We start from the raw sequence: 12,881 nt of genomic DNA, 5'->3' as shown, positions 1-12,881 counted from the left end.
AGATGCAGGCCAAATCCAGAGAGTAACCAAATTCCAGAAAGATTCAAAGTACTTCTGAAAACCCTGATGTCAAAAGGGATCCTGTCCCCCTGAGAACAGGGTGGAGCCCACTCCTGTATTTAACTGTCCATGATACTGGTAAAGCATCAGCAGGTAGAGGGAAAACACTCTCAAAAGGAGGGAAAAAACCCCAACCAGAATCAGTTCTCTCTATGGCTACCATGGAAACCAGCTCTGTGAAGCCCTGGTCAGAGCCCCAGAGGTACTAGGATACCTGACAATCTCTTCATGGTACAAAACATTTTTCTATCAAGGGTCTCCCGCGGATGGCAGGATATTGCTTGGAGGGGCTCAGTGTCTTTTCACACTTAGCAAAACTGAGTCCAAGAGGCACAAGGCCAAGGACCACATGACAGACTGCTTGCTAAGAGGCAGACAGGCAAGAACCAAAGCCCTCACTTGGGGTGAAAGAGAAAGATGGCAGAATCAGTGCCTCCCAAGATAAATCAGGCACATAGCTGTAGGATACATTCTCCTCAATCAGCTGTTTGACCTTGTTCACACCATCACTGATCTTCATGGGCAATTTCTGCAAGTCCAACATCACCTGCTTATGCTCCTTTTTCAGCATCTCAAAAGAATTCAGCCTGTTGTAGGGCATGGCCCCTGGAGAAAAGGACCCCATGAACACAGGCCACAAGAATCATATAGAATCAGGCTATGTTCTGGACTCCTCAGCCCCATGGATGCCACAGCCTGACACACACTGGGACCTCCTGGTGCTAAATAAACTTCCTATCATGTCCTCAGGCCAGAAGAAGAAGGTTGTCCAAGGGAGTTATCCAGGATGCATGAGCACCCTCAGTGGACTTGGAGCTATAGATTATCTCTCTAAGAATATCCCGGGAGTCTGTGCCACATATCTGGTGCGACGGAAAACCTATGGTGACATTTTTCCTGTCTTTACCACAGGGATTCCCATGCCTGGGTACTCCTCCTTATACACAGAGGACCAGAGCATACATTGAGTATTTCCAGGGAGGAGTCTCAACTTCAGGAAGGCTTTATAAACTCCACAGGGCCAGTTGTTGGTGGCGCACGCCTTTAATCCCAGCACTCGGGAGGCAGAGGCAGGAGGATCTCTGTGAGTTCGAGGCCAGCCTGGGCTACAGAGTGAGTTCCAGGACAGGCTCCAAAGCTACACAGAGAAACCCTGTCCTCGAAAAACCAAAAAAAAAAAAAAAAACCTCCACAGGGGATTCCAATGTTCCATAAAAGTGAGAACAGTGGCCAAGCTTCTCAAAGTGGAGCTCCCTGGTGTCATCACTGGCTGGTGTCATCACTGGCATCCCCTGGAAAATGTGAAAATGACAAATCCTCAGGCCCTGCCACAGACCCTAGACCTCCAGTACACACACGCACCCTCATGCCTTTTAAAACACACACACACACACATACAAACAAACACACACACACATGCACACACACACACACACACACACACACACACACACACACACGCACACACACACACACATGCACACACACACCACATATACTCAGAATGCACAAGAAATGAAGGGAGTTTGCACTGTCTCAGAGTATAAGAAGAAGCTGAGAAAAGCCTCAGGCTATTATTTCCCCACCCACAAACACACCACATACAGTCAGGATGCCCATGAAATGCTGAGAGGTGGAACTGCCTCAGAGTATAAGGAGGAGGACAAGGGAGAAGCAGTGAAAAGCATCATCCTTATAGCCACAAATTGAGATGGATGAATGGGACCAGGCCCCTCCAGCTGCTGCCAGGAGCCTTCAGCACACTATCATCTGCTGGTCAAGTACAAAGACACCACAAACTCACAGAACCTAGCATCTACCACAAGCCAAGACCTGCCAAGGCCTCTTGAAATGCATGTTGAGAACTCACACACTAATGTCCCAGACTGTGATTCAGGCCACATGGTCTGCTATTCATTTGGATGAATAAGAATAGCCTGTGTCCCCATCTCACAGTTACGCAGGTTCCAAATTCTGTGCAGTCAGGAATATTAGTTCAGGCACCAGGACACCCTGGAGTGTTCAGCCTCCTGTTCCTCAGGAAAGCTTAGCTACACACTGTGGGGTCAAGATGGTCAGCAGAGAAGTGCACATAGTGACTACCTGTTCTGCAAATCCTTGTCCGTATAACTGGCCAGGATTTCATGCAGTTCAATTTGCTCCTATGTTATACTCTGTAGGTGAAGGGTGAGTTTCTCTAACTTTGTCATCTGCTGCTCCTGCTCAGTGGAGGTGGATGTTTGGGTTGGTGACTTCCCAGTAGTCCCTGAAGGAAAATAAAGGAAAGTGAACATGTACACTTGAATGGCATAGGGCCAGGAGAATCCATGATAGTCCCAAGAGGAAGCCCCGGGAAGAAGAAATGCTAGGGACCCACTGAGGGCCCCAAAGAGTAGGGCAGCTATCCTCAAATTGGTACCAATGAGCAATGTATCTGTCCTCAACCACCATGGCTAGGCATGTGCCTCCCTCTCTAATGCAGTCCCCTGGCCCTGGAAGGCATAAGATAGCCCAGCCATGTAGATTTGGAGGACAGTGTCACCTCACACCTGATGTGGTACAAGCAAGTCTTATTGTCCCTAGAGCTTAGCAGTACTAAGTCCTCATCACATGTATCCAGGACCAAAGTATCTGAATGTCTGAGACTTTGGTGGATGGTCATGGGAGTTTCCCTCCCTTCTTATTGGCATCAGATTCCCATGGAAACTGATGGAATCCACTAGGATGAAGTGCAGCAACACCCTACCCAAAGAAGGACACCTAATTAGTTACCACTTTGCTCCTGCTGGCCTTCCTTTCCACTCAATATGAGATTAAGCATCTCACAGAAAAGCCACTTCAGGTTTGAAAATTCATGGCTCTGAAAACAAACCATCAGACATTGTTGACTCTGGGTCTGCTCTTAGGGAACCCAGAGAAGCAGGATAAGTCCATTGCTTCCCAAAAATTCACAGATGCTGAGCCCTACTATGGAAGGCCCAGCTCAAGCTTCACTTTTTCCAGAAAGCTCCCCACCTAGGACTCACTGTGCCCTCCCCAGAACCATTTATTTCTCCATGTTTTACAGTGAGATGGAAGCCAGCGTCCTTCCACCTCTCTCTGGTCTCCCCATATTCTCCATTCTCTGTCCCAAGCAACCTTCTCAGTCTTGCCAACATGTCTATAGGCAGTGAAAGAATACCCCACAGTCACCTGGTGTTCCCACAACACTGGTGATATCATGAGAATGCCAAGGACTCCCCAGAATATAATAGCTAGTCATGAGAAGGAACTATTGAGTTCACCAGCAGTAGCCCTCACCTACCTACAAACTACATCTTCTGCAATTCACTGGAAGCCATACTGCCCTTCCCAGGAGCCTTCCCAAAAACACAAGGGAAGACCTTCATCACCTCCTCATTACAAAACCAGGGATCTCTTTTTGCTTCATTATAATATATTCACTACATCATGGACAGGAAGTTGAAGACTCACTTCCAAACACATCCCAGGAAATGGCTCATCCAACTTGTGAAACCTTTAGTCAATAACACAAGAAAAAAAGGTTTCTTGGTAACTAAGTAAGGATAGTGAGGAGGGAATTTCAGTCCCCTGAAAGCAACAAACACATTGTGGAGGATGTGCAAGGCTGTTCGTGTGGTGGGAGATTGGGGGTGTCTTGTCAGAACAAAAATAAGTCCCATAGTTGATGAATATTACCTCTGAACTTCAGCAGAATTCATTCCAGCCGTTGTAGATACCAAAAGTGTGTTAACTAGTGACAAGTCAGGCTGGAGATATTAAGAACCAGAGTTCTCCAGGGGAGCCCTCAGACACAAGAGCAAACATTCCCATGAAGAATGATGGGCCATTCCTGCATTAAAGTTTTAAGAAAGATGAATGGCTATTGAGAGGCTACACAGAGAACTGCAAGGCATTTACAGAAAATCAAAATTTGTTATAATCATGAGGAGAGTATGTAGTGTGTCTCTGTTGTGGTTCTTCACCTAGAACTACACAAAAGCCAAATTCCTTGAACTTGAGCCTACTGTGACAATGCACATGCTCTTAGGAAAGGTGAAACAGCCAGCTTAAATTACAACCTCCATCTGAGCATTAGAAGGGCAGGCAAAGTGCTCAAAATGAGAGATAATAGGGGTCCTTTGCCCTAGACCTTCCCCAGAGCCACACTTCACACTTTTGAATTTACTGATAGTCCTAAAATGAAGAGCTAGTACCATGTTCAGCCTGGATTGACAATTCACCAGAAATCTAGACTGTGGCTTCAGAAGTATACTTGGTGGACCCCAGAAGAAATGAGTGATGTGGGGTAAACTATGTCCATTCAGATGTTATATCATACTGACAACCATGTTAGACAAGGTTAGGTAATCACCATTTCTAGAAGTCAATGGACACCACCTGCCCTACACATTACTTCATCTCAGTCAATCCTGACACACTAAAGGATTATCAGGAAGTGACAGACAGATGAGACTTTGCCCTAGCTGGTTCTGAAAGACTAGACTTGAGTCTCTCCCTCTGTGGATGTCAGTTCTCACATCTTTCTATAGGGAGATGGGTGTCTCAGAAGTTACCTGGCTTCCCCTGTATCCCTGCACAGGGTGACCTAAAATACACAAGCTTCAGAGCCCTCAGCCTTGTCCTTTCCTGGACATAATCCTGGAGATAATTGCTACTCTCACAGCACTCAAGTAGTATAGGGATGCCCAAATCACTTGCATGATGCTTCAGAGTCTCATGTTAATGGAGAAGCCATGCAGCTGTGGAACATAATCAACGTTTCACAAAGGCATCTTCACTGGCAGCTCAGGACACCTACATCCTGTAGGAAGGGGACAGTCTCAGTCCGGGTCCACTGAATCTAACCGTTCTCAGGCTGAACTGAAGACCTGGGTGCCACCCACAGCTGGGAAGTCAGTAATCTTAGGGGGTCAGTGAAAGACAGCAGCACTTGGTGCCTCAGCCCTCCTAGTGTCTACGATGTAAAGTAAGACAAGCTCAGGCTTTGCCAGGGCACTCTCCTTTCCCTGTTATTGCTGGCACACAATCTAAGGACTCCAGTGGGGGTGAAGTGCAGTGATGGTACTGAAATCTAAACATTCCTCTGTGTCTCCTTCCCCACTCAGAGTGAGACAGAGGGTCCCCAGCACAAAGACTACAGTCTTGTCAATTCCTGACTATGTCATATTAACCATCATGAACCCTTGATCTGGGTCTGCTTTTTAGGAACCCATAGAAGTAGGATAGGTCTATTGCTTTTCAGAAGCTCCAGGTTCCTGATTGACCCGGGCAGGCTCAAGCCCATCACACCCAGAAAGCTCCGCAGACTCTTCCCTGAACTCACTGTATCTTCCCCAGGACCATTGATTTCTCCATTCTTTCCAGTGAGACCTAGGGTCAGCTTCCTTCTGCCTTTCTCTGGTATCTCCACAAAATCCATTCTCTTTCTCAAGTAGATGCCTAAGTGTTTACACAGTGTCTATAGGCAAACTGTATAGGCATTGAACGAACATCCTAAAGGCACATGGTGTTGCTACAACACTATTGACATCACAGGGGATTCCAAGACCTCTGCTCTCCAGGATACAATAGAATTCCCAAAGAAGATACTCCTGATGTCACAAGGAACAGCCTTTGCCTCCTTGCTAATAAATTCTCCCTAAACTGACGAGAAGCTGAGATTTCTTTCCAGGAGTTTCTCCTGTGACACAGGTGAAGCCATTCAGTACTTCCTCCTTCTAAAGCTGGGAATTTTTCTCTGCTTCCTTAGAATCTTTTCACTACTTTACCCATGGAGAGTTGAACACTCACTTTATAAGCAATGCCCAAGAATGGACCTTCCTCTCCTTAACAAGCATACTCAATAATATGAGAAATAAAGCATGCCAAGGAATTAGATCAGGATGATGTGGAGGAGGAGGGTTGAGTTCTCTGAAGTGAGCAAGCACCTGAGGAATGCTAAGGTTAAGGGAAGATGGCCATTGAGAGTTTGTAAGTGAGCTGAGACTGTTATGAGACCCAAACTCTTCTACAATGTCCTCTCTATGTGCCTGATGTATTATCAGGCCTCTAGAGTAACAGGTTATAAAAATGAATCTTTATATTAAAAAGCTTCATTCTTCCATATACTTTTATAGGCTTCCAGCAAAAGGAGTGTTTCAGATTACATCTGGATTAAAGATCTGAATTAAAGGTGTGACTTCTTTCCTCAAAGTTCCACAATAAAATAGTTCTCCCTACATTAAATTAAGTAGAAATAGACCACAGGTGTTCCCTCTATTTTGGGGTTATATTATTCCCAGATGCCATCATGTTGACATCTAAAAATAGACATCAAAGTCTTAATCCTATCTACTAATATTCTTGAGCAAATGGTTCTATCACAGATTGAAAGGAAGGAGTGGCAATAATCAACAGGTACATGGGAATCAGCTGTAGATCTCATGGTCATGATGACTCTCAGTGGCTGTGTTATGGCCATGCATGGCTAAAATAGGATGAAATACCAGTCTGTGGTTTCTTGAGTAAGAGGGGAGCAGGTGGAATCCCAATACTTTAAGAATCTGGTCTTTCTCTATAATTGAAGATTTGAAATTCAAATAATTATGATTCGTTTGATAGTAACTGTGGTTTTTTTTTAAGTGCCCATAGATAAAAAATGGTGCTCTTTAAAGAAAAAGAAGAAAGGACTTAATAACAGCAGATTGGATCTGTCATAAACAGGAGGGTGTCTCAGACCATGTGAATTTTGACTTGAACTCCTCCAGATCATGTATTGCTTACTCCATACATTCTGTGATGGGAAAACCTCTTTCCTAAAACAAGAAGGACTGGGATGACTATTGTGTGGTCTTCATTGTCATCAATAGCTAGATGCCTCCTATTGCTTTCAAAGCAAAAAGGGTCCCTTTAGATTTGAAATTTCTCTAGAGTCATACAAGTGGGATTTCAGGCAACAGCACCAGGATGTAAATCCTACTCCAGAGTTGACACCACCATGATGAGCATGGGCACTGTAGTGTGTGTCACCAAGAGTACTGGCATTGGACAGTGTTCCTGTTGCTGCTTCAGAAACTTGCAACATGTATAATTCTGAAAATGGAATGGAGCCATCCACCAAATCCAGCAGAATTGACTCCTCCATTTCTTTAGAAAATAATCTCTGGCATGCAGATGAGTAACTCAGGCTTGTATTGGGACCTAGCCTCTGTAATAAGGGGCAGGACCTCTGATGGGAACTTTTCCACCACAACACTTCAAGGAAGGTTAAAGCTGCTGGCAGTCAACAGCTACTCCGAATGTCCCCACTACATTGTCAAGAACCATGGCTAGGCACGTGTCTCCCTCCCTAATGCAGTCCCCTGACTCTGGAAGGCATAAGCTAGCCCAGCCATATAGAATTCGAGGACAGTGTGAGCTCATATGTGATGTGATCCAGGTAAGTCCTGTTGTCCCTAGAACTTAGCAGCACCAAGTCCTGATCACACTTCCCCAGGATCAAAGCTTCTGAATGTCTGAGGTTGTGGTAGATGGCCAGGAGAGTTTCCCTCCCTTCTTATTGGCATCAGATTCCCATGGAAACTATAGGAATCCACTAGGATGAAGTGGAGCAACCCCTACCCAGAGAGGGACAGATCATTAGTCCATCTGTTCCTCCTGGCCATCTTTGCCAGTCTGAATGAAATCAAGGAGTTCCCAGAAAGGCTGCTGCAGCCTGAATACTTCATGGCTCTCCTAAACTCACCATGAGAGACTCTTGAATCTATGTCTGTTCTTAAGAAGCCCGGAGAAGCAGAATAGCCCCATTGTTTACCAGAAGCTCCCAGATGCTGAGCCCCATACAGGAAGGTCAATTAAACTTCACCTCCTCCATGAAGCTCACTGTGCCTTCTCCAAAACCATTTATTTCTCCAGGCTCTTCACTAAGACCAAAGGCAAGCTTCCTTCTGCTTCTCTCTGGTCTCTCCATGTTCTCTATTCTCTCTACTAAGCAACCAGTTCAATCTTGCCAACATGTCTATGGACACTGAACGAATACCCCACAGACATGTGGTGTTGCCACAACACTGGTAAAATCACCGAGAATATCAAGGGCTCGACAGGATAAGATACAATTTCTAGAGGAAGAACTACTAGGGTCAACTCCACATCCCTCACCTATCTACTAACTAGCTCTAATGCAGTGCACAAAAAGCCATGTTGACCTTCTCAGGAGCCTTTCCAGAAACATAAGAACTTCAGTACCTCCTCTTTACAAAGCCAGGATCTCTCTCTGCTTCATTAGAATATTTTTACTACTTTATGTATGGGAATTTGAAGTCTCTATTCCAAACACATCTGGTGAAATGACTCATCACTTCTTCAGATCTCTAGTTTATAACATGAGATATAAAGGTTGCTAGGGTATTAGGTCAGGATGGAGGGGAGGAAAGATCAGTCTTCAGATGTAAACAAGCACATTGTGGAAAATCCCCAAGGCTGTTACAGTATGTGGGTGTGGTGGGAGATTGTGGGTGTCCTGTCAGAACAAAGATAAGTCTCACAATCAATGAGGAAAATTACCCCGAATCATCAGCAGAATACATTCTAGCCCTCATAAAATACCAAAAGGTGATCAACTAGTGACATGTCTGCCTGGGGATACTAAGAACCAGAATTCTCCAGGGGAGCCCTCTGACAAAGAGCAAACACTCCCACAAGTGTAAGGTTCCATTCCTGCACTGGGGTTTGAGGAAAGGTGAATGGCTAGTGAGAGGCTACACACAGACATGCAAAGGCATTCATAAAAAATCAAATGTGTCATAGTCATGGGGATAATATGTAGTGTGTCACTGCAGTGGTGCTACCCCTAGAGCTACACAAAAGCCAAATTCTTTGATTGGAGCCTCCTGTGACAATGTGCATGCCCTTAGGAAAGGTGACACAGCCAGCTTAAATTACAACATCCATCGGAGCATCAGAGAGGCTAGCAAAGGGCACAAGAGGACAGATTATTAGGGGTCCTTTACCATAGACCTTTCCCAGAGCCACACTTCACACTTTGGAATTTACTGACAGTCCTGAAATGAAGAACTAGCACCATGTTTGGTCTGGATTGAAAATTCACCAGAAGTCTAGACTGTGGCTTCAGAAGCATACTTTGGTGGACCTCAGAAAAAATGAGTGATGTGAGGCAAACTATGTCTTTTCAGATGTTCTATCACACTGACAAGTCATGCTAGACAAGGTGAGCTATCTCAGTAATACCCAATTCTAGACGTCAAGGGACAGTGCCTGCTCTACACACTACCTCATTTTGGTTAATCCTGACACACTGAAGGATACACAGAAAGTGACTGACAGATGAGTCTTTGCCCAAGCAGGTTCTGAAAGCTCAGACTTGAGTCTCCCCTCTGTGGATATCAGTTTCCCATCTCTCTATAGGGAGGTGGATGTCTTAGAAGTCAGTTGGTCTCCTCTGTCTCCCTGCACAAGAGGACCCAGTGGACAGCCTCTTAAGGCTTACTCACAGCTGCAGAGCCCTCGGCCATGTGTTTTCAGATGTATGGAGATAATTGCTACTGTTATAATCACTTGGGTAGTGTAGGGATGCCGAAGTCTCTTGCTCTAGGCTTCAGAGTCTCATGTTAATGGAAAAGCCATGCAGGGACAAAACATAGTCATCAGATTCACAAAGCCATCCTCACTGACACTCCAGGACACCCAGAGCTGCCAGGAAGGGGACAGTCTCAGTCCAGGTCCACTGAATCTAACAGCTCTCAGGCTGAACTGGAGACCTGTGTGCCATCAATGGCTGGTAATTCAGAAATCTCAGGGGTCACTGGAAGACAGCAGCACTTGGGGGCTCCTGCCCTGCTATTGGCTATGATGTCAAGAGTAAGAACCTCAGGGTTTTCCAGGGTACTATCCTTTCCCTGTTATCACTGGCACATAAGTAAAGGACTCCTGTGGCTGTAAAACACAGTTATGGTACAGAAACCTCATTAATTCCTCTGTGCCTCCATCCCAGAAGTTCCCAGTTCTTGAGCCCTCGATCTGGAAAGCTGAAGCCACCACATCCAGAAAGCTCCCCAGCCCCTTCCCAAAACTCACTGCCTCTTCCCCAGGACCATTTTTTCCATGTTTTCCTGGGAGACCTAGGAGCAGCTTCCTTGTGCCTCACTCTGGTCTCCCCATGCTGTTCATTCCCTCTGCCAAACAGAACTCTGAGTCTGGACAGCATGTCTAGAGGCCAAGCTTGTGGTCACTGAACTAAGGTCCTCAAGGCAGTCAGTGTTGCTACAACACTAGTGACATCACTGGGGATTCCAAGAGCTGTCCAGGATACAATAGAATGCCCAGCAAAGGGTCTACTGAGGTCATGGGGCAAAGCCTTTGCCTCCTTACTAATTAGTTCTCCATGAACTGAGCAGAAGCTGTGGTTTCCTTTCCAGGAGTCTCTCCTGTGACACCAGGGAAGTCATTCAGCACCCCTCCTTCCAAAGCTAGAGATTTCTCTCTGCTTCTTAAGAATTTTTTTCAGTAATTCATCCATGGGGAGTTGAACACTCACTTTATAAACACTGCCTATGATTGGCTCTTACCCTCCTCACATCCATACCCAGTAATATGAAAAGGCATGCCAAGGAATTCGGTCATAATCATTGAGGAGGAGGGTTGAGTTCTCTGAAATAAGCAAGCACCTGGGGAAGGCTACAGTTAAGTGAAGGTTAAGCTTAAAGGAAGTTTAGGATTTTTACTCCATCAAACTGGCTTGCAAGCATGCTTTTTTGGCATTTTCTTGTTGCTAACTGATGGAGGATGGCTCAGCCCTCTGTGGGTGTGCAGGTGATCCTGGGCCTCAGAGGAAAGCTACCTAAACAGAGCAGTAAACAGCATTCTCTGTGGTTTTCTAGCCCCTGCCTTGGGATGTTGCCTTGGCTTCCCTTGATGATGGACTGTAACCTGTGAGGTGAATATACCCTTCACTTTCCAGATTAGCTTTTTGAACTTTTATCACAAAAATAGAAAGCTAACTAGAACACTTGCCATGTTCTCAGGGCACACTTTCATATCTATCCTTCTCCTTCCAGCTTGTGGCCTCTTTTTTCAACAATTATAAACTTTCTGGACACTGTAGTCTGTTGCAATATCTACTCTATCAATCACACCCACTGCTTACATATCTCCATTAAAGTGTTTTTTATCTCATATGTCATCTTTCTCTCCAATATGGCATGCTTCCCTACTTTACTCTTTTACAATTATCTCTAGATGTTTCTGCCTGTTCCACTTAAAAAATTGTCATTTGCCCAATAAAAAACATTTATGGTTACATTATGAAGTTCCACAGAAATGGGTGATATATTGTATTCACATTTTCTAATTCAATATCTACTGCATTAGTATTATTAATTTAGCAAAATTGACCTTTTACATTACCTACTTATCCACAAAACTTTAAAAACTTCAATTCATTTAAGTCTTTAGCGTCTTTCAGAACATCAGCTTTGAAGGTCTTGCATGTATTTAGGATTGCTCTTGGGTACTTCATAGCACTTTTTATTAATGCTTTTGAAGTGTGCTTATATAAAACGTCTTGTCATACACTTTTAATCCTTTTGTGAGTGGAACTGTTTCCCTGATTTCTTTGTCAATATGTTTGTGATTGGTATACAGGAAGGTCACTGACTTTTGTATGTTAATTTTACAATCTTTCACTTTTATGAATCTATTTGTCAGGCTTAAGGGAGTTCTGATAAATTTTTAGTTTTATGTGTTTATACTCATATTATCTGCAAATAAGGACATTTTGACTTCTCCTTTTCCCATTGTATCCCCTTTATCTCCTTCAGTTGTCTTATTGCTCTTGCTAAGAGTTAAAGTTCTATATTGAATAGGAGTGGAAGGAGTGAACATTCTTTTCTTCTTCCTCCTTTTTGGAATTGCTCTGAGTTTTTCTCTATTTAGCAAGGTGTTGTTGTGGGCTTGTTGTACAATGACTTTATTATGTTGAATTATATCATCTTTATCCCTAGATTCTCCAGGACTTTTATCATTGATGAAAGTTGAATTTTAACAAAGGCCTTTTTTTCATATACAAAGATGGTCATGCTCTTTTTGTACTTTATTCATTTTATGTGGTGGAACAAATATGTTGATTTGTGTATATTGAATTATCCTTGCATGTTTGAGGTGAAGACAAATTGACCATGGTGGATGAATTTTTTAATGTGATCCTGAACTTGATATACAAGTATTTTATTGAGAATTTGTATGTATATGTTCATCAGGGTAATAGGCCTATAATTCTATCTATCTATCCATCTACTCTCTCTCTATCTCTATCTATCTATCTATCTATCTATCTATCTATCTATCTATCTACCTACCTACCTATCTGTCTTCCTTTCTCAATACCAGGGTATGTCTGGCTTAAAAAAAAAGAATTTGAATGAGTTCCTTCTTTTTCTATTTCATGGACTATTTTGTGGAGTTTTAGTTTTGCTTTAAATATCTTGTTCAAATTTGACACTGAATTTGTCCTTCTCTGGACTTCTTTTGTTGGGAGATTTTTAATTATGGTTCCTATGCCATTAATTAATATTCAATTATTTAAACCATTCATGTTATTTTGATATAATTTTGGTGGATTACAGATATCTAAAAATTCATCAGTTCTTTAAAAAGATTTTTCAGTTTTGTGGAGTGTAAATTTTTAAAGGGTTAAATTCCCTTCATGTCTCCTTTTTCCTCCTTTGTTTCATTATTTTCATCCTCCTCTTCCTTATGGTTATTTTGGCTAAAGGTGTGCCCATCTTGTTAACGTCTTCAAAGAA

At 43.6% G+C, this 12,881-nt stretch overlaps 1 long non-coding RNA gene across 1 annotated transcript; it reads right to left on the bottom strand.

Moving 5' to 3' along the window:
• Window positions 1-195: 195 nt before the first annotated feature.
• Window positions 196-10,293, bottom strand: LOC131901443 (uncharacterized). Its single transcript, XR_009376555.1, has 3 exons — window positions 10,156-10,293; window positions 2,164-2,326; window positions 196-666 (listed from the first exon to the last, which is right to left on the bottom strand). It is a non-coding gene; the product is annotated as an uncharacterized LOC131901443 (long non-coding RNA).
• Between the last annotated feature and the right edge of the window lie 2,588 nt (window positions 10,294-12,881).

This window comes from Peromyscus eremicus, unplaced genomic scaffold (genome assembly GCF_949786415.1).
Source record: "Peromyscus eremicus unplaced genomic scaffold, PerEre_H2_v1 PerEre#2#unplaced_83, whole genome shotgun sequence".
Lineage (NCBI taxonomy): Eukaryota > Metazoa > Chordata > Mammalia > Rodentia > Cricetidae > Peromyscus > Peromyscus eremicus.
Note: the sequence above shows the minus strand (reverse complement) of the source record. Positions and strands in the feature narration are given on the sequence as shown.